Source organism: Neovison vison, chromosome 5 (genome assembly GCF_020171115.1).
Source record: "Neovison vison isolate M4711 chromosome 5, ASM_NN_V1, whole genome shotgun sequence".
Taxonomy (NCBI): domain Eukaryota; kingdom Metazoa; phylum Chordata; class Mammalia; order Carnivora; family Mustelidae; genus Neogale; species Neogale vison.
In genome coordinates this window covers 146394955-146415120 of record NC_058095.1, presented here as the reverse complement: position 1 = coordinate 146415120, position 20166 = coordinate 146394955, and positions in this window count along the sequence as shown.

Below are 20166 nucleotides of genomic sequence, written 5' to 3'. Positions count from 1 at the left end.
TAGTTTGATTACAATAAATCAAAGATCTTTAAATTGTAGGTATGTTCGGCAAAGTAAACTAACTCTTGTAGAATACTAAAATAAGCTATAAATCAACGTTTATGTTTCCAAATTTTGAATTTAGTCAAAAGTGGATTTGTAATATGGCACTGTAAAGTACCAGCAATGCGATTTTATCAGTTAGATGCTCTATCTTCCAGTTCCCTCAGATAAAATGGTCTGAAAATATCTCCTCCTTACAAGGACACATTTAAGATAACTCATATTATATATTGGGTCTCAGTTTTATTTTCTATTATTATTGTTAGGAGTAGAAGAGTACCAGTATACTTTAAAAATATAAAGTATGTTTGCCCTAAAATCTATACATTTTGATAAAAGCCTCGCCTGGGGCACCTGGGTGGCTCAGTCAGTTATGCGTCTGCCTTTGGCTCAGGTCATGATACGAAGGCCCTGGGATTGAATCCCACATTGCTCTCCTTGTTAAGCTGGGAGCCTGCTTCTTCCTCTGCCTACTGTTCCCCCTGCTGTGCTCTCTCCTTCTTTGTCTCTCGGACAAATAAATAAAATCTTTAAAAACAAACAAACAAGCAAACAAACAAAACCCTAGCCTTCTTGAGTGATTAATGCCACTTTTTGGAAGTCAAACAATTAAAATACATTTTTTAAATATTATGGTTCTCTACAGGGCTCCCTTTTCAAAAGATTTAATACGGACTAATCTGGATAATTGTTACTTTGAATCATAACATATGAAACACCTTTTTTATTTTTTTTAAGATTTTATTTATTTATTTGACACAGAGAGAGAGAGAGAGATCCCAAGGAAGCAGAGAGGCAGGCAGAGAGAGAGGAGAGGCAGGTTCCCAGCCAAGCAGACAGACGCATGTGGGGCTGGATCCCAGGACCCTGACTGAGATCATGACCTGAGCTGAAGGCAGAGGCTTAACCCACTGAGCCACCCAGGCAACCCTGAAACACCAATTTTATAAATAAGACTTAAGAAACCTATTTTGCATTTCTATTTGGTGCCTTTAATTATAAATGTGTTTTTCACAATGTACCTTAGTGTCACCAAACACTTGATGAATTTGGTCCCTTTAAATATTTATTTTTTTTCTAGGATGACTCAGCATCAAGAGAGAATTAACAATTGATGTATCATGGGATTTCTCTCACAAAATACTTATTGGAAAAACGCTTCTCTATGTATGTACTAGAAAGAATTATTCACATAATTCATTATTTTTCTTCCTGGAATCTGAAAGCTCATGTTTGTGTTTGTTTGATTTATTTATTCATTTATTTATTTACTTATTTTGCAGTACAATAATTTATTTACTATTAAGATACCTCATCCTCATTAGTATTTTCACCTTGAAGGAGAAAATGACTGCTCAAACCAGTTAATTTTGCTTTAATGTTGAAAAGAGTTTTGACAAAGGGAAAGCTCCAACTGTATTCCAAAATTAGATTTGGGGTCGAGTTTCACCTTTACAATATTGCCCCCTTAGCCCCAGCGGAATAAACAACACTTGGCTGGACAGACAATTCAAGCAACAAGTAACTTCTTTGATTTTAAAAATGATGTTCCCCAGTGTGTCTTATGCTGCAAAACAGTAGAAGCCATAGTTTATTTATTTTTTATTTTTTAAATATTTTACTTATTCCTTTGAGAGAGTGCCAGAGTGAGAGCAGCTGGAGAGGGACAAGCCGAGTCCTGCTGAGCAGGGAGCCCCTAAGGACTACAGTGACCACATGGGACTCAATCCCAGGATCCTGAGACATGACCTGAGCCCAGGGCAGACTCTTAATCAACTGAGCCACCCAGACACCACTAAAGCTATTGCCTAGTTTATAATTGAGCTGAAATCTAAGTGTAAATGTGGGTGCTATGGTGTCATACTCACTATCAGATTTCAATGGAGGTGATCAGAAAGAAAGACAAGCTAAAATTCTAGTGAGAGCTTTACATGTTTATAAAGTGGAGCACCAGATAGATAGGCAGTATTTTAGCTTTCATACATTTTCAACTTCAAGTTCATCACAAGCAGAGGAATTCAGCTTAACAAGGAAACGAACCATTTGACTAGAAATTTGTCCAAAAAGGAATATCCGAGAGTGACAGGAATGACAACACCATTTGTAACATTACTACTATATTAGATAATTAACAACAAATAAAATCACTGAAAAAATACTTGATTAAACAATCTGGTCTTTATGTAGATATCCGTAGTCCCTGAGAAATAGTAAAAGTAAATTACATTTTAATATAACAAAAATAAATTGGGCACCTGGGTGGCTCAGTGGGTTAAGCCTCTGCCTTCAGCTCAGGTCATGATTTCAGAGTCCTGGGATCGAGCCCTGCATCGGGGGTCCCTGCTCATCGGGGAGCCCGCTTCCCCCTCTCTCTCTGCCTACTTGTGGTCTCTGTCTGTCAAATAAATAAATAAAATCTTTAAATAAATAAATAAATTTACTCAATATTAGCTAATACTCAATATTAGCTAATAGAGCAAAAATATACATTTATATATTTCAGATATCGACCTATATTTATCTATACCTATATATTTCTGCTTACAAGAACTTATAAAATGAATGCTTTTGAGTAGTTAAGTGAAAGATATGTTGTTTTAATTAAAAAAAAACAACAAAGAAGAGTATGGACATATTTATTGGGTAACTTAAACTATATTATTAATAAATGCAAAATATGAATGAATAGTAAAACTTTGGGTTCAAGCTTTGCCAGGCTTTGAAATAGAAACATATTGATACAAGTGTAAGTGGAAAGATATTGGTCAAAGAATGATCAAGAATTGAAGAAGATAACAAATGTAAATATAGACAGCCATACAGACTTGAATTTTTGATACACAAGATTATTTAATTATAGTAATTGAGGGCACAAATACTAAAACATGCTGCATTGGTTTTAAATTCATTTGTGACCTGGGCAGGTGACTGAATTTTCTGTGACTCAGTTTTCTCAAACTTAAAGTGGCCATGGCACTAGAACTTATTTCATGATAAAGTTTGAGAATTCAGTAAGTTAGTGTGGTAAAGCTCTTAGAATGATGACTGGGACCTCTCAAAAAAAGGCTATGTGTGTGTTATGTGTGGTTATTCTTGTTGAGACATAGAAAGCTGTGGCCAAAGAAGAGGAAAACTGAGTAAAAGATCTCAGAAATAAAGCAGGTACTTGCTGCAGACAAAACCCTGGAGGGATTCTACTTCCAAGTAATGCAGAAAATTATTTTTCTCTTAAGGTAATTAAAGAATTAAAAGTTGATGGTTTTAGCTGTAACATATTTGATGATATCAGTTTTTATGTTAATGGCATGATTTAGGGTAAGAAAATAACACTTTTAGTTGGCTATTAAAGATTTTTTTTTAAGATTTTATTTATTTATTTGACAGACAGAGATCACAAGTAGGCAGAGCGGCAGGCAGAGAGAGAGGAGGAAGCAGGGTCCCCACCAGGCAGAGAGCCCAACGTAGGGCTCGGTCCCAGGACCCTGGGATCATGACCCGAGCCTAAGGCAGAGGCTGTAACTCACTGAGCGACCCAGGCACCTCGGCTATTAAAGATTTTGATGGATGATGCTTTTAGGTTATAACATGTATGTAAAGAGGGTAATAAAGAGAAATTACATGTGACCCCAAAGAATAATGGTTCGTATGATGGAGGAAGAGTAGTAATTTAGAAGTGCAGAGGGAGGAGACCATTGCAAACTCAGACTGTCAGGAAAAAGGAGCTCTAAACATGAGAAAAGCTGCAGAGAAAAGCATCTCAAGAATAGAAGAGTTTCAGTTAATGTGTGAATAAAAATGTGGATGCCACTAAGTTTGTTAATATTGTAGCAAAATTTCATATGTCATATGGAAAAATTGGGGAGGATGGAGAATCAATTCAGGGAGGAACTAGAGGTAATACACAGCAGATATATTTCGAACAATGGCCATAATTGGATTGGACATAATTGTATTGTCTTATGTGGTAGTTGATGTATCTTTAGTTAACCATAATGATGCAAGTTTCACAAGTCCTCTGATGGAAGAGATTTAGTATTCAGATATTGCCTCAATGGATTATACTACCTAGAGAATGTTTTCAGTTGCAGATTCCAGGAGATATCCTGGGTGTCCTGAATTTGCAGGATCACATAAGATTTGAGGACTGGATTATACCAGATTCATAGAAATTGCTGGTGGGATGAACTGAATGGCTAAATATATGACTACAGGCAGTAATATTCCCAAAGGGAAGAAATTTAATCATGAGTTAAATGGGTCCTGTGTTCTTGAGCATTTTCTTATATTCTTTTAATCATATTTTTTGAACATTATTTGTTCAAAAAACATTATTTGTTCAAAAAATATGATTAAGGGAATATTTTGGTGTGCATTTTTGTAAACATTCCCTTCCGTGGGTAGGTCTGAAGTAGAAAACAATGTTTATTTTAGTTTGACCTGTTATCATAAGATTATTTTCTTTTAAAAATTTGCTCTTTAGTTTTGGGTAGGTGGGCTACAGTAAAATGCTTCACAAGGTATCAAACATACCAGAAATTTGAAATTTGTATTGTTGAATTAAAACCAAGTGTACTTGAATTATTAACAAATTCTTATATACTAACATAGGAAAAGTGCAACACTAAACCAATATATATAAATCTAAGAGTCAGAATATAAAAATGGAATTGCAAATTCTTGTTTATTTTTCCAGTGACTATATTGTTTTACATCATTTTGTTGCTATTAATTAAGTTTTAATATTAAGTTTTTGGAGGGAAGGCCATTTTTGCAAAAGCTTCCACAAAGAAATTATTTCAAGTAAGTGTTTTTCTTCTATGACATAAGTGAGTCTATTGCAGGAAATAATAGTGACATTCAAGTACTAAGTTTGTCTCCAATAGAAACATTAAAATCATTTTATTTTTCTTACAAAGTCAACTTTGATTTAGTCACCTTAATGACAAATCTAAACCATGACCGCTGGGTTCTGGGAACAAATTTTAATCAGATTTTTTAAAAAGAGCTATCTTGTTATATGTAGAAAATGAATTAAATAAACTTAGGTAATTACTTCCATTTTAGGAAGTAGATCTCCATTAAAAACACAATAGAAAATATAATTGAGAGTGCTGTTCTTTGTGATAGATACTTCCAATGTCCAAATTCCTATTAATGATAGCACTTAACTATGATACTCTGCACTGAAGACAATACAAAAGGTAAATTGTTTGCTTGAGAGACCAATGTCTACCATTGCCATGAGTTGTCAATAATACGTTATATGACCTTAGATAAAAACATACTGTATTTCTTTTGACGATTGGAAGGATTATATGTTCCATGTTAAAAAGCTGCATGCTATTTTAAAAATATACAACAGCACTCCTACTGTTTTTTAATATTCACATTACTGGTACTAGCATTGTAAATTAGCTTTAGAGTCTCTCTCTCTGCCTACTTGTGAGCTCTCTCTCTGTCAAATAAATAAATGGATCTTTAAAAAAAAAAACCATTCAATGCAGGGGTTTAAACTATAAAATATGCATGACTCAAACTAAAATAATGCACATAGTCTTTATGTAGAAAAATACAGAATGCATATGATAACATAAAATAAGATCTGAATAGGGAAATAGTCTATGCTTATTAATGAGAAAATATAACATAAATATATTATTTAAATTCTACCCCAAGATCTTCCAATTCAATAGAATTCCAATCAAAATTCTCGCTTTTTTACATTTGTTAAGTAACTCCTCAAATTCATACTATAATTCACGGTAGAGTAAATATGTATAAGCAAATTAAACTCTAAAACAGAAATGTATAGACAGAAAAATATACCTACTAAATATTTAAAAACATTGCAAGATGACTATGTCCATAAAATGACAAAATTAAGAAAAATACATATTAAAATATGTTATTAAGAATTTGAGAAAACAAGAATTTTTGTGCACTGTAAGTAGTAGTGGAAACTATTTGCTATTTTATGGAAAACGAGCAGTTATTTAGTAGAAATAAATACGTGTATGACCCATAAACCAAACATTCCACTGACGTGCAGGCATCTCAAATAAAAAAAATTCACAAACATTTACAGGATTACATATTCAGGGATGGTAATTATGTGGGTATATTTTAAAGATTTTATTTATTTATTTATTTGAGAGAGAGTGCATGCAAACATGAGTAGGGGGAGGGGCAGAGAGAAAGGGACAATTAAACTCCCCACTGAGTGGGGAATCCGATGTGGGGCTTGATCCCAGAACCCTGGGTTCATGACATGAGCTGATGTCAGATACTTAACCTATGAGCTACCCATGTGCCCCCATTATGTGTTGTTCTTAATGAAGTAAAGAGTGTAACCACCTGGTGTCATCATGAAAGAACTTGTGAGTGGTGTGTGATAGCTTCAAGGACAATATTCTAAGAACTCAGGAGTATTCTCAATGCTGAAACTGAGCATTCTTAATTTAACTCTGAAAATTTATGGCAATCTATTTCGTTATTAACATCACAGGAATGGATGTTAAAATACTCATATTTAGGGTGCCAACTGGGTGGCACAGTTGACAAAGTGCAGGACTCCTGGTGTCAGCTCAAATCATGATCTCAGGATCATGAGATCCAGCCCCAGGTTCGGCTCCATTCAGCTGGGAGTCTGCTTAAGATTTTCCCACTCCCTCATTCCTCCACCCAGTGCTTGTGAACACTAACATGCTCTCTCTCTCTCAAATAAATAAATAAATAAATATTTAAAATATTCATTATTTAGGGTAATAATGTCTTTTTTTAGTGAGTTATCTCTAGGGACAAAGAAAATTTAATTTATATATATGCTAATAAGCATATGACCATTTGTCCTCCCATTTGAAGATGCAGCATTCACGATATCTGAAACTAAACTTAGACCAGTAACACCTGCAGTTTCATTGGAATTAGAAATCAAAGCTCTTTGCATTTATAGTATCTGTGACTTCTCTTAAAAATTGTCTGAGAGACTAACTAATCCTTATATTATTGATCTATACAATAGGTCATTGCATTAATCTATTTCTTACTATAATTTATTTATATTTATATTATAATTATATATTTAACTATATATATAAGTTTAAAACAAACATGAAGATAAATTACAAATACATAGAGTATATTTCTTAAAAGTAAATTATATGTTTATATATAACTGGCATAAATATCAGTAATAGTCCTGAATGTTTTAAAGATTATTTGGCAAGAACCGTAGCAGAAATTAGTCAAAATATAGTAGGTGCACTTGCCCCTGAAGAAAAAGGATAATAAAAATTTTATCAAAAGTATATTATTCCATCAGTTTCCTAAAAGAACAGAATGTGTGAAAGATAAATTCTTCAGCAAAATAAAAAAGAACATCAAGTGGGCTCAGGTAGTTCTACAACTGAAGACTTAAAGGTCTAAGTCCTTAAGGACACAACTGACCCATAGCCAACTAAATTCAGTATGTCCCCCCTTTCATGGGTCTTAAAACTGGTAAAGCCATTGTTTATCCATTTCTTTAATAAGGGACTTTTGTTTTAGCTTTATCCACAAGTCAATAAGTTACTGTCAACAGGACTTTACCTGGAATGGGCTGCAGATCTATTTTATTGGTTCTTAGATCTGCTCTGAATTGAGTTTAAAGTGTCCATTAACCTATTTAACAAGAATGTCTAAATGCAAAATCCATGTACTTTATGTGATGCACAAATATCGCTTTATAGGCCACATATAAACTAGGTGAAAAATACATGTTTGCATGATAATAAATCAAGATCATTTTGCTATCACTACCATTTCTAAAGTTACATTTTCATACCATTTAAATTAGGTTAAAAAGGAGAGAGTAGTGTTAACAATGCATTGGAAGAAACCAAAATCCACAAACACATGATTTTAATAATAGCTGATGTTGTGGTAAAATGAAACTTCAGTATCGTATGTAATAATAAGTTATATTTACAAACATTGTGTTTAGTAATGAAACATATTTAAAAGCTATATTAGAGGTATCATCAAAAAAAGAAATAAGGTATTAAAAACTCCATATTCGATGTTAATTATAGTCACATGTACATATGCCATCAAATGTGAAATGTTGAGGAAACTATAAAGCTCAATTTTTAACAGTTTTAAACTATATGACCTTAACAAATTAATATTTTTGTTGACAATTTAGGGGCACCTGGGTGGCTCAGTGGGTTAAGCATTGCCATTGGCTCAGGTCATGGCCTCAGGGTCCTGGAATTGAGCTCTGCATTGAGCCCCAACATCATGGAAAGTCTCCACCCAGCAGAGAGTATGCCTCTCCCTCTCTTTCTCCCTCTGTGCTCTCTCTCTTTCTCTCAAATAAATAAATAAAATCTTCAAAAAAATATGTTTGTTGACAATTTAAAGAAGGTACAAGTAGTTTTCTCTCAGGTGACAGTAACGGCAGGGCTAAGTATATAATATATTTGCATTAAATATTCCTGTGGAAATTCCATGATTAAAAACTTAAATACTCTATCTCCTTTGGCAGAGTATGTAACAGAGTACTTACTCGTCAGTCCAATGCAATAAATGAAAATGCCACAGACCACAGGAGAGTAAAATAATCTCTGCTAGTGATTATTTATTTATTTATAGAACTTTTGTAACTTTTCAGCTACCTGTTAGATATCACCCCAAGGATATCTCACCAAAATATCAATTTTGGAATGTTCCTCATAAAATCATAATTTCTTCCCAAAGCATTTTAACATCCTACGCTTTTCCAGAGTTTCCTATCTCAAGCAAGTATACTATCATATTATCCATAAGAAATCCATCACAAAGTATTATGGAAGACAATTAATAAATATTAAATAAATAATTTAATAAATAAAACAAATAAATAAATATTATTTATTAAATAAATATTTAATAAATATTAAATAATATTAATATTATTAATATTATTATTAATGCACACTTTCACCCTTTCTTTGCACATATACCAATGATTTTCTTTTCGGAATTTTTGTTATTTCTTCCCTGAGCTAATGCAATAGCTTTCTGATTGGACTCCTACACATTTCTGGTCCTCTCCAACATATACTCAGTAATTAAGACAGAGAATCATATTATCACACTCAAGATCTCCAAACTAGAAATGTTCAATCAACACGAAATTCTGTATTTTTATATGGTATTTGAAATGTGCCACATTATAAAAATAATAAAATAAAATGATTAAAGGAAAATAGAAATGACTGTAAGATCAAATATGTAATATTAGAGTAATCTAAGCTAAAATCGAGAAATAATTTGTAATTCAGGTTTTGAACTAAATGGCTCCTGCTATTTTGTAACCTTCAGTGATAACACTATCTATAAATGCTTTTCCTGGACAGATAATGAAAACCTAGTTCTCCAGAAAGGTTTAGAAGGTTAATTCTAAATGGAAATTATTTACCATCATAGGTCTATAGTAAATATTTCCTATGAAATATTTTAAATATTTCTCAAATTGTAGTCATACAATATGCTTTCACCTATTTATTAATATAAATTCTGATTATAAATTGTCAATGTATGTCATCCTTCCATTTCTGCTTTATCAATTTTCAGCCTAAAAACAATGAAATAAAGCAATGCCATGGCTCATTATTAAAATAATTCTGTGTAATCAATATGTAAAATGTCATTTTTATAAGTCTCTCTTCCTGATTTTGGAAGATTTGAGAGATTGGAAAAATGTAGTATGTTGAAAAATAGTAACAATAAAAGTAACTATGCCCTCATGCCTGGAACCTGTGAAGATTATCCTATGTAGCATAGTAGAACATTGTAGATGTGATTAAGATGAAGATCTTGAGATGGGGAGAGTGTCTTGGATTATCTGGGTGGTTTCTATGTGCAATCACATGTTTCCTTGTAAGAGGCAGTCAGAGGTGGATGATTTCACCACACAGAAAGTAGTTTGTCACTGAGGAAGAGATGCGTGATGAAGACTGATGTGGCTACAAGTAAAGGATTGATGGAAGCCCCCACACGCTGGAAGAAGAGAGAAAAAGACTCTTTCCCAAAGACCTGTCAACACCTGAAATCAGCCCAGGGAAACTGAATTTGGACTTCTGACCTCTACAACAGAGAGAGAATAAATCCTGTTGTTTTAGGCCAACAAGTTTGTGGTAATTTACTACAGTACCCATAGGAAAAAAATACATGTGATAGGCAAAGTAAACTGTTACCTTACTAGTTGATTTTCTTAACTTTTCTTGGCTTTTCAGTGGTATCAAAATGACTTAAAATCACATTTATCATTTATCATGTATCTACTCCCCTCTAATGCATATCTTTTCATTATAAAATATCAATATTGTACATTTGAATGCAAAACAAATATCAAACATTTAGTGTGTGAGTGTATCATGTTTCAATTATTCCTCCAAAACTGAAAGCTAATCATTGTAATTAGAATAACCTATTGGTAATATTAAAATAGAATATAAATATTCTCCCTCTTCCTCTCCTTCTGTGATCTTTCTTGGTTTCTCCCAAATAAATAAGTAAAACATTAAAAAAATAAAAATAATAATAAAATATAAATAATTCCTGCATTAATCATAGAGCTGTCTTTATTTCATTTTAAAAAATTCTTTTCAGGGCGCCTGGGTGGCTCAGGCCACCCAGGTTAAGCTGCTGCTTTCGTCTCAGGTCATGATCTCAGGGTCCTGGGATCGAGTCCTGCATTGGGCTCTCTGCTCAGCAGGGAGCCTGCTTCCCTTCCTCTCTCTGCCTGCCTCTCTGCCTACTTGTGATCTCTCTCTGTCAAATAAATAAATAAAATCTTAAAAAAAAAAAAAAGAATTTATAAAGTAAAAAATATCCAAGAAAGAAGAGAAACCAAAAGAGGTGATCAAGGCATTTGGTGTTGTTTTTCTCCTTGGGTCATTTGATGATTCCCAGGGTTGAAAAGAAGAGAAGCTGAGCAGGGTCTTTTTTATTTATTTATTTTTTTATTCCCAGAATGAAAGAACTGACAATAAAAATGTGTTTCAAATATGCTAACCTTGAGAAGGTCCTAGTGAATACTGCATGTTTTCAGAATTACACTTTTTGAAGAATGTTAGATTATATAGTGACTGAAGCTCAGGGCTGCATCATTCTTTTTTTTTTTTTTTTAAGATCTATTTATTTGAGAGGGAGAAAATGAGCGAGAGAGAAAACACAAGCAGTGGAAGGGGCAAAGGCAGAGGAAGAACCAGGGTCCCCACTGAGCAAGGAACTGGGCACAGGGCTCTATCCCAGAACCCCGGGAACATGACCTGAGCTGAAGGGAGATGCTAAACCCATTGAGCCACTCAGGTGCACCAGGACTGGATCATTGTAATCTTGAAATTGACGAAGATGATCAAATTTAGTAGTGTGCCTCCTCCACTACCTGCCAGAAAGAAATGTGAACTGTTTAAGCCAGAAAATAATACAATTCAAAATCACACATATTATCTACACACTTTTTATATGTAATATTTAACATTATCTCAATAAACTAGAAATAGAAGGAAACTGCCTCATATTAGTAATAGACACTTAAAAATACCTTAGAACTAACATCATATTTAATAATGAAAGACAGGATGGTTTCCTGAAATCAGGAAACTTTCATGGATGTCTGAAATGATCACATTTATTCGTTGTGCAGAGTCCCTAACCAGCATGATAAGGCAAGAAACAACACAATCTATTCAGATTGACAAGTAAGATAAAAATCTATTAGATAAGAAACCAATCTATTCTAAGACATTACATAATTGTCTACACAGAAAATCCTAAAGAATTTATAAATATGTTACTAGCAGACACGTGAAAAAATGCTCAACATCAGTCAGCATCAGGGAAATACAAATCAAAACCACAATGAGATATTACCTCACACCTGTCAGAACGGCTAAAATTTTCAATTCAGGAAACAACAGATGTTGTCTATCAACTGGAGAGTGGAGGAACAATTGTAATAAATTTAAAAATGGGAGTATTTTTCATCAATAAGAGAAAAAATTGCTAATTAATGCAAGAACATGAATAAATATTATTGTAAGCACTGCATTAAATGAAAGTTTAGAGGAATGAAAGGCTACATAAAGTATAATTTCAAATATTGACATTACATGAAAGGGAAAATTACAGGGAAAGAGATTGAGGCTGAGATGCTGTGGAATACTCAAAGAAAAGAAGCATTAAGAAGCTTCCTACTAGAGTGACAATATTCTATATTGTAACCATGGTGGTAGTTAAATGACTAAGCACAATTGCTGAAACTCATCAAACACTACATTTAACAGGTTTAATGTTACTGTATGTAATTTATGTCTCAATAAATATCACTTAAATATATAAAGAAGATATTGCTAGGGAAATTAAAAGGCAAGTCAAAACTTAAATAGAAATGTTTGGTAAGGAAGAAGCAAAATTTTCAACATTTGCAGATACATCATACATGATACTATGTACAGAAAACGCTGAAGACTCCACCTAAAAATAACTAGAACTGATGAATGAATTCAATAAGGTGTCAAGATACAAAATCAATGTACAGAAATCTATTGCACTTTTCACTAATAATGAAGCAGCAGAAAGAGATATTAAGAAAACACTCCCATTTACAATTGTTCCAAATTTAATTAAATATCTAGGAATATACTTACCCAAGAAAGTGAAAGACCTGTATTCTGAAAACTATAAAACATTTATGAAAGAAATTGAAAATGTTGCAAAGAAGTAGAAAGGTATATCATGCTCATGGATTGAAAGAACAAATATTTTTAAATGTATATACTATCTAAAGAAATCTACACACTTGGGGCGCCTGGGTGGCTCAGTGGGTTAAGCCGCTGCCTTCGGCTCAGGTCATGATCTCAGGGTCCTGGGATCGAGTCCCGCATCGGGCTCTCTGCTCAGCAGGGAGCCTGCTTCCTCCTCTCTCTCTGCCTGCCTCTCTGCCTACTTGTGATCTCTGTCAAATAAATAAATAAACTCTTTAAAAAAAAAAAAAAAAGAAAGAAATCTACACACTTAATGCAACCCCTCTCAAAATATCAACAGCATTTATCACTGATCCAGGACAAATAATTTTAAAATTTGTATGGAATCACAGAAGACCCCAAATAGCCAAAGTATTCTTGATAAAGAAGAGCAAAGCAGGAGGAATCACAATTTGGACTTCAAGTTATATTATACATCTGTAGTGATCAAAACAGTATGGTTCTGGCACAAAAATAGGCATATAGACCAATAAAACAGAACAGAAAACCTGTAGAAATAAATCTACAACTATACAGTCAATTAACTGTGGACAAAGCAAAAGAGAATATCCAAAGGGAAAAAAAAATCTCTTCAACAAATGGTGTAAGGAAAACCGGACTGCTATATGTAAAAGAAAAAAAAAAGTAACCATTTTCTTACTCCATACACAAATACAAATTCAAAATGGACTAACCACCTAAAGTGAAACCCAAAACCATAGTAATCCTAGAAAAAAACACATGCAGTAACTTCTTTGACATTGGTCCAATAATATGTCTTCTGAGATATGTCTTCTGAGGCAAAGGAAACAAAAGCAAAAGATAAACTGTTGGGACTACATCAAAATAAAAAGCATCTGCACAGCAAAAGAAACGATCAATAAAAATAAAGGCAATGGAATAGGAGAAAATATTTGCAAATGATATATCCTATGAAAGGTTAGTAACCAAAATACATACGGAATTAGAAAATTTAACACTCAAAAAACAAATAATCCAGTCTCACGCCTGCCAGAATGGCTAAAACCAACAGCACAAGAAACAACAGATGTTGTTTAGGATGTGTAGGAAAAGGAACATTTTTGCACTGTTGGGAATACAAACTGGTACAGCACTGTGAAGAATAGTATGGAGGGTCCTCAGAAACTTAAAAATAGGGGTGCCTGGGTGGCTCAGTGGGTTAAAGCCTCTGCCTTTAACTCAGGTCATGATCCCAGGGCCCTGGGATTGAACACTGCATTGGACTCTCTGCTCAGTAGAGAGCCTGCTTCCCTTCCTCTCTCTCTGCCTGCCTCTTTGCCTTCTTGTGATCTCTGATAAATAATAAATAAAATCTTAAAAAAAAAAAAAGAAACTTAAAAATAGAACTACACGACAATCCAGCCATTGCACTACTGGGCATTGACCCAAAGAACACAAAAACATTAATTCGGGGCACCTGGGTGGCTTAGTGGGTTAAAGCCTCTGCCTTCAGCTCAGGTTATGGTCCTGAGGTCCTGGGATCCAGCCCTTGTTGGGCTCTCAGCAGGGAGCATGCTTCCTCCTCTTTCTGCCTGCATCTCTGCCTACTTGTGATCTCTGTCAAGTAAATAAATAAAATCTTTAAGAAAAAAAAAAAAAACATTAATTCAAAGGGGTTCCATCCCCCACCATGTTTATAGCAGTGTTATTTACAATAGCCAACCTATGGAAGCAACCCAAGTGTCCATCGATGGATGAATGGATAAGGAAGTGGTGTGTATCCAATGGACTATTGTATAAATAAAAAAAAAAAGAAAAGAAAAGAAAAGAAAAAGAATGAAAAGCCATAAAAAGAATGAAATTTTGCCATTTACAATGACATGGATGAAGATGAGTGTATAATGCTTAGCAAAATAAGTTGGAGAAAGACAAATACCATATGATTCCACCCCATATATGGAATTTAAGAAACAAAACAAACAATCATGAGAAAAGAGAGAGATAGAGGCAAACCAAGAAACAGACTCTTAACTATAGAGAACAAACTTAGAGTTACCAGAGAGGGGGTGGGTGGGGGATGAATTAAATAGGTGATGGGGACTGGGGGAGAAGTGCACTTGATAGCACTTGTGTTAGGAACTCATTCATCACTTGTGGGAATACAAAATGGTAGAGCTACTTGGGAGAAGATTTGGTAGCTTCTTAAAAGCTAAACAGAGTCTTACAACACAATTCAGCAATCACACTCCCAGATATTTACCCAAATAACCTGAAAATTTATACCCACACAAAATACTGGCATGTGAATGTTTCTAACAGTTTTATTTGTGGTCACCAAAAACTTGAACTAAGATGCTTTTCAATAGATGGAAGATTCATACTATGGAATAATACTTAGTGATAAAAAGAAATAAGCTACCAAAAAAGAAAAATAAATAGATGATTCTTAAAATGCATATTGCTTAGTGAAAGATGCCAGTCTATAAAGAATATATGATTGTAATTATATGGCATTCTGGGGAAAAAAAAACAACATAGTAATGGCTGGAGATTTAGGGGAAAATTATATAATAATGCATATAACCCAAACCATGTTTTGTGACCCATTATTCTATTTCCTATTTATACTTTCCCAAAATGTGTACATTACTCACCAAAAGACATATACTATATATATACTGGTATGTTCATAATAGCATTACTGTTAGAGTCAGTATCTAGAGAAAACATAGGTAAAAAATAAAACAATGTTCAACAATAAGAGAATGCTAAATAAAATGTGTTGTGTTTATAGAATAATTCCTTTAACGTATACCATAGGGTACAAAAGTAAACTAAAATTTGCTACATACACCTAATCAATGAATCCCATGAACATAATGTTGAATGACAAAAGCCAGTTATAAAAGAACACATTCTATATAAAAGAATTCTATATAAAAGAACACATTCTATATGTTCTGTTTTTTTTATTATGTTATGTCATCCATATGCTCCATTTATCAATTTTAGAGGGTCACAAGTAAGCTGCGAAGCCAAGTCCTAAAACAGGTTTACCACACTTATTTTAAAATACACGCAAGTCAAACATACCATGTTGGCAGTAACAAAGTCGAGTAATGTCAAAGAACATTCCATGTGGTGGATTCATTAAAGAGAGATGCAGAAAATTAAATCAAAATGTCTTGCTAATTATGAAGTTGTCAGTGTAAAGGTAAAAAAGGAATCATCTGTGGCAGTCAGATTTCTGCTTTGTGTAAATTGCAGATGAAATAATGGACAGGAAGAAAAAAGTTTGGAGGATGAAGTTAGAAGCAAAATTTAATTTTAGAATATTAAGTTGGAGCTTCTAGGGAAATACTTAAGTGCATGTTAACACAAGTTCGCTTCATCACAAAAATATTTTCATTGTAGACTTTATTTTTGTGAAAGGTATCTAGTGTTTTGCTTGGTTAGTAAGAGATAGAAAACATATCCTTGATTCTCTCAGGCCAAATATTATTTGATTTGTTTTAACACTTCATTTTCTCAATCTAAAAATGCATATAATTCATTGTATATATTAAATATTTTATATAAAAATTCATTTTATGTTTACTCAATTATGTTATTTGATTAATTGAAAATGCAATCTAAAAATATTTTTAAAATATTTTTAAAAGCTCTGATTGATATAAAAATGTATTAGTTTGATGACACACCCAATCCAAAAAATATACTTGAATATATGCTCTCTTAGTGACTATAATCAAAGCGTTATAGTACAGTTTGATTAAGCTGAAGTCATTTTGGGCAAGAAAAACATGTCAAAATATATAGTAAGCTTAAAGTGTTCTAAGTCTGACCAATATTGACCCTTACTTTGGTAGAATAGCTAAATATTTTCTATTCAGCTCTACACACACTGGTTATTATGAAAGCATTTAAATATTCATTAGAGATAATATTTTGTTGGAAAACCTCCTTCTTTTCTTCCACTTGTCTTCATCCATGACGTTTAACTCATGCTTATTATGGGTTCAGCTCTATCCTAGTCATTGTAATTAGAATGCTGCATAATATTCCCTGCTCTCAAAAAATTTACAGAAGATTAGAGCTACAAATAAGCACACTGCAAGAGTATCATCATGTAAAACATGTTATAATAGGTATATTCTTGGAAATAGAGGTAAACAGAGGCAGAAAAGCCAACATAATGTATATATCAGTATCTCAATGGCTCTTGAGGATGAGAGGAATTTGTAATAAAAATAGAAGAATGAAAGAGAGTTATTGGCACAGAGAGCAGCACATGTAGTCACCAGAAGAGAAGATAAAGAATGGCACACTTGGAGAGTAGTAAGAAAGTCACAATAAATTTAGCACAAAGTAATAGCGGCCTATAAAAGACTATAAGGATAAACATGGGTAAGTTTATAAAGGAATGCTTATATATATGGCACACTAAAATGTCTGGACTTTTTCCTGAGGGTAATGGAAGCTCTTAAATACTATTAGGCAGACAAGAGGAATGGAGATATTTGCATTTTAGAACCATTTTTATGTCTTCACTAAGAAGTATATATATTACGGGACAAAAGAAAAGCAGTAGTAAGAAGAATCTGGAATGGCTGTGGGAATCCAAGTCAAAAACAATAATGTTGCCACACAGGAGTAAGGGACAGGTAGTATGTAGAAAAGTGAATGCACTTAACAAATAATTAGCAGGTAGCATCAGTGGAATTTGATAATTAATGGGCTGCCAACATGATAGTAGAGGAAGTTGTAAAGGGTGAGGCTTAGGTTTCCAGCTTGTGTAATTGTGGATGGAGATGGGAAGCATAAGAAAGTAAAAAAGATCTGGTGCATAAAGATCAGTCTGCGACTTGTTAAGTTGAAATCTCTTGGGAATTGCTCAAGTGTATTTCTTGAATGGGTAGTTTAATTTATGACTTTACAATAAGACAAATATTGAATATGGATAAATATGTGAGAAAAATCAATGTACAGAATGTAGCTAAAAAAATGCATAGGAACATCACCCAGAAATGATGCCCAGAGTAAGAAGGGGCTTAAAGGCTAAAAACAGCAAAACCAGCAGAAAAGTGCCAAGAAAAGGAAGACAATTGTGATAGCTTAACAATAGCAACATAGGCAATAAACATAAGTAGAGGGATAAAAATTACCTACTGGGTTAGAATTTGTAAGTTCTTTAGTAATTATGTCAGCATCAGTTTCAGCAAAATCATTCCGATAGAAATGAGCCTGCAGGGGCATCCAGGTAGCTCAGTTGGTGTCTGCCTTTGGCTCATGTCATGATCTAGGAGTCCTGGGATCAAGCCCTGCATCAGGCTTCCTGCTCAGCAGAGACTGCTTCTTCCTCTGCCCCCTCTACCTGCTTGTGCTCTGTTTCTCTGTCTCTCTCTCAAATAAATAAATAAAATATTAAAAAAATAAAAGAGAAGTCAACCTGCATTATTACGAGAACTAACTAAGAAGCAAGACATATGAAGGTAAATTACAGATTTCACTGATAATGAAGCTTACTAAAAGGGGAAGGAAATGGATAACAGTAAATAGAGATTGACGGCCAAGGTTTTTTCTTAACTTGTAAGATGACAACTTGCATTAATTTCACATGTATTTTTTTTTTTTTTACACATGTAAAAATAAAGTAGAAAGTTCACTGAATGAGTGGGACTTCTGGAAAGTTAGGATATCTCTTCTCTTAAAAGGCAACAGCAACCTGGAGAAAACTTTCAAAACATCCATTCCTGGAACTAAGTAACTGAACAAAAGCATGCAACATGCAACAAACTGAGGGGCATTTATTTAAAGAATACTCAGAACTTCCAATTTCCTGTTCTTCAGGTAAGGACCTTCAAAGTCACCACTCTGTCCCCAAAACAAGTAAAATGTTGAACAGTCTCAAAAATCAACAACTCTTCTTGGACTTTGTGGGAGGGAAGGAGAGAGGGCAAACTACTGTTCCCAAGTTGGAGAGACAGGGAAATATGGAGAGTCATGGCCTGCAGAGTATTTCATGAATGGAGTCTTAAGAATGTTAGCCCTATACAATGATGCACTATACCATTAAAATAGATTGAATTTATTGATTTGAGATATGCATAATGATTTTGGACTTAAAAGGCTAGCCCGCATAGTTGGAGATGACTCAAGAGTTTGAAATACTGACTGAAACTTTATCTTCAATTGTGTTGGCTCAGATTCAATTAGGCTGAGACACTAAAAATGTCCCAGAATAATGAAAAGAAAAAAAAATCCCGAAGGTTTAGAGAGATGGGAATGCTGGAGTGTATTTATCATATGCTACTGCCAAACCACCTGCTTGATAGACTCTCTAGCAGGTCAAGCATCTATGCGGTTCACTAAAACTTAAGATGCACTAATGAGGGTCATAACGTGTCCTCATGAACTCTATTGTGGCTGGTTTGTAGACCACAAATGATGAAGAGAAATGGTATCACTGAAATGGGTGAGATGATTTCCTTGAGTAAAATTACACCATGAACAATAGACACAAATATTAGTACTTAATAATAAGAGACAAAGTGAGATACCATAATAGACCGTAACAATTAAGTTGTACTCAAAATACGTTGTTTGACATCATCTTTGCAGTGGCCAATTAATGATGATGAATGGCAATAAATATGAGATTAATAACCTAATTATTATTTGATATATATTACAGAAAAAATATTTTGGTTGAGAGAAAATTTATTTGTATTGTCACAGTGGAAAGTAATTAAACTATTCAAAGTTCTGTGATCCCTTGAGTTAGTAAGAGGCTAGATTTTCTCATGGAAAGACCCTACGACATTGAGAAATACAAACTATAATTACATTTCCAGGACTATCTCTAAAGGAACTGAGACCATTTATAAATATGACAGAGTACTAGAAAATGGGAATTATTCAGGACTTTTGAGGTTACATAGACATTAACTTTAATATAATGCAATTTTCTGAGGACCAGAAACAGTACTCTGCCTATGGTAGTGAGAAGATAGAAGGAAATTTTGACACAAGGCCATCTCACAGTGAAATAGTAGGCTTGCAGTCTTTTTTTTTTTTTTTTAATTTTATTTATTTTTTTGACAGACCAAGATCACAAGTAGGCAGAGAGGCAGGCAGAGAGAGAGAGGAGGAAGCAAGCTCCCCGCCAAACAGAGAGCCCAATGCGGGGTTCGATCTCAGGACCCTGGGATCATGACCTGAGCCGAAGACAGAGGCTTTAACCCACTGAGCCACCCAGGTGCCCCTAGGCTTGCAGTCTTACCCTGTAATTATTTTATCAGTTCTTAGATGAATAATTGGAACAAACATAATCTATACTATCTCAGAGGCTCAACTTTGGCAGGTATGCCTTACATTTTCTTTTCCATAATCA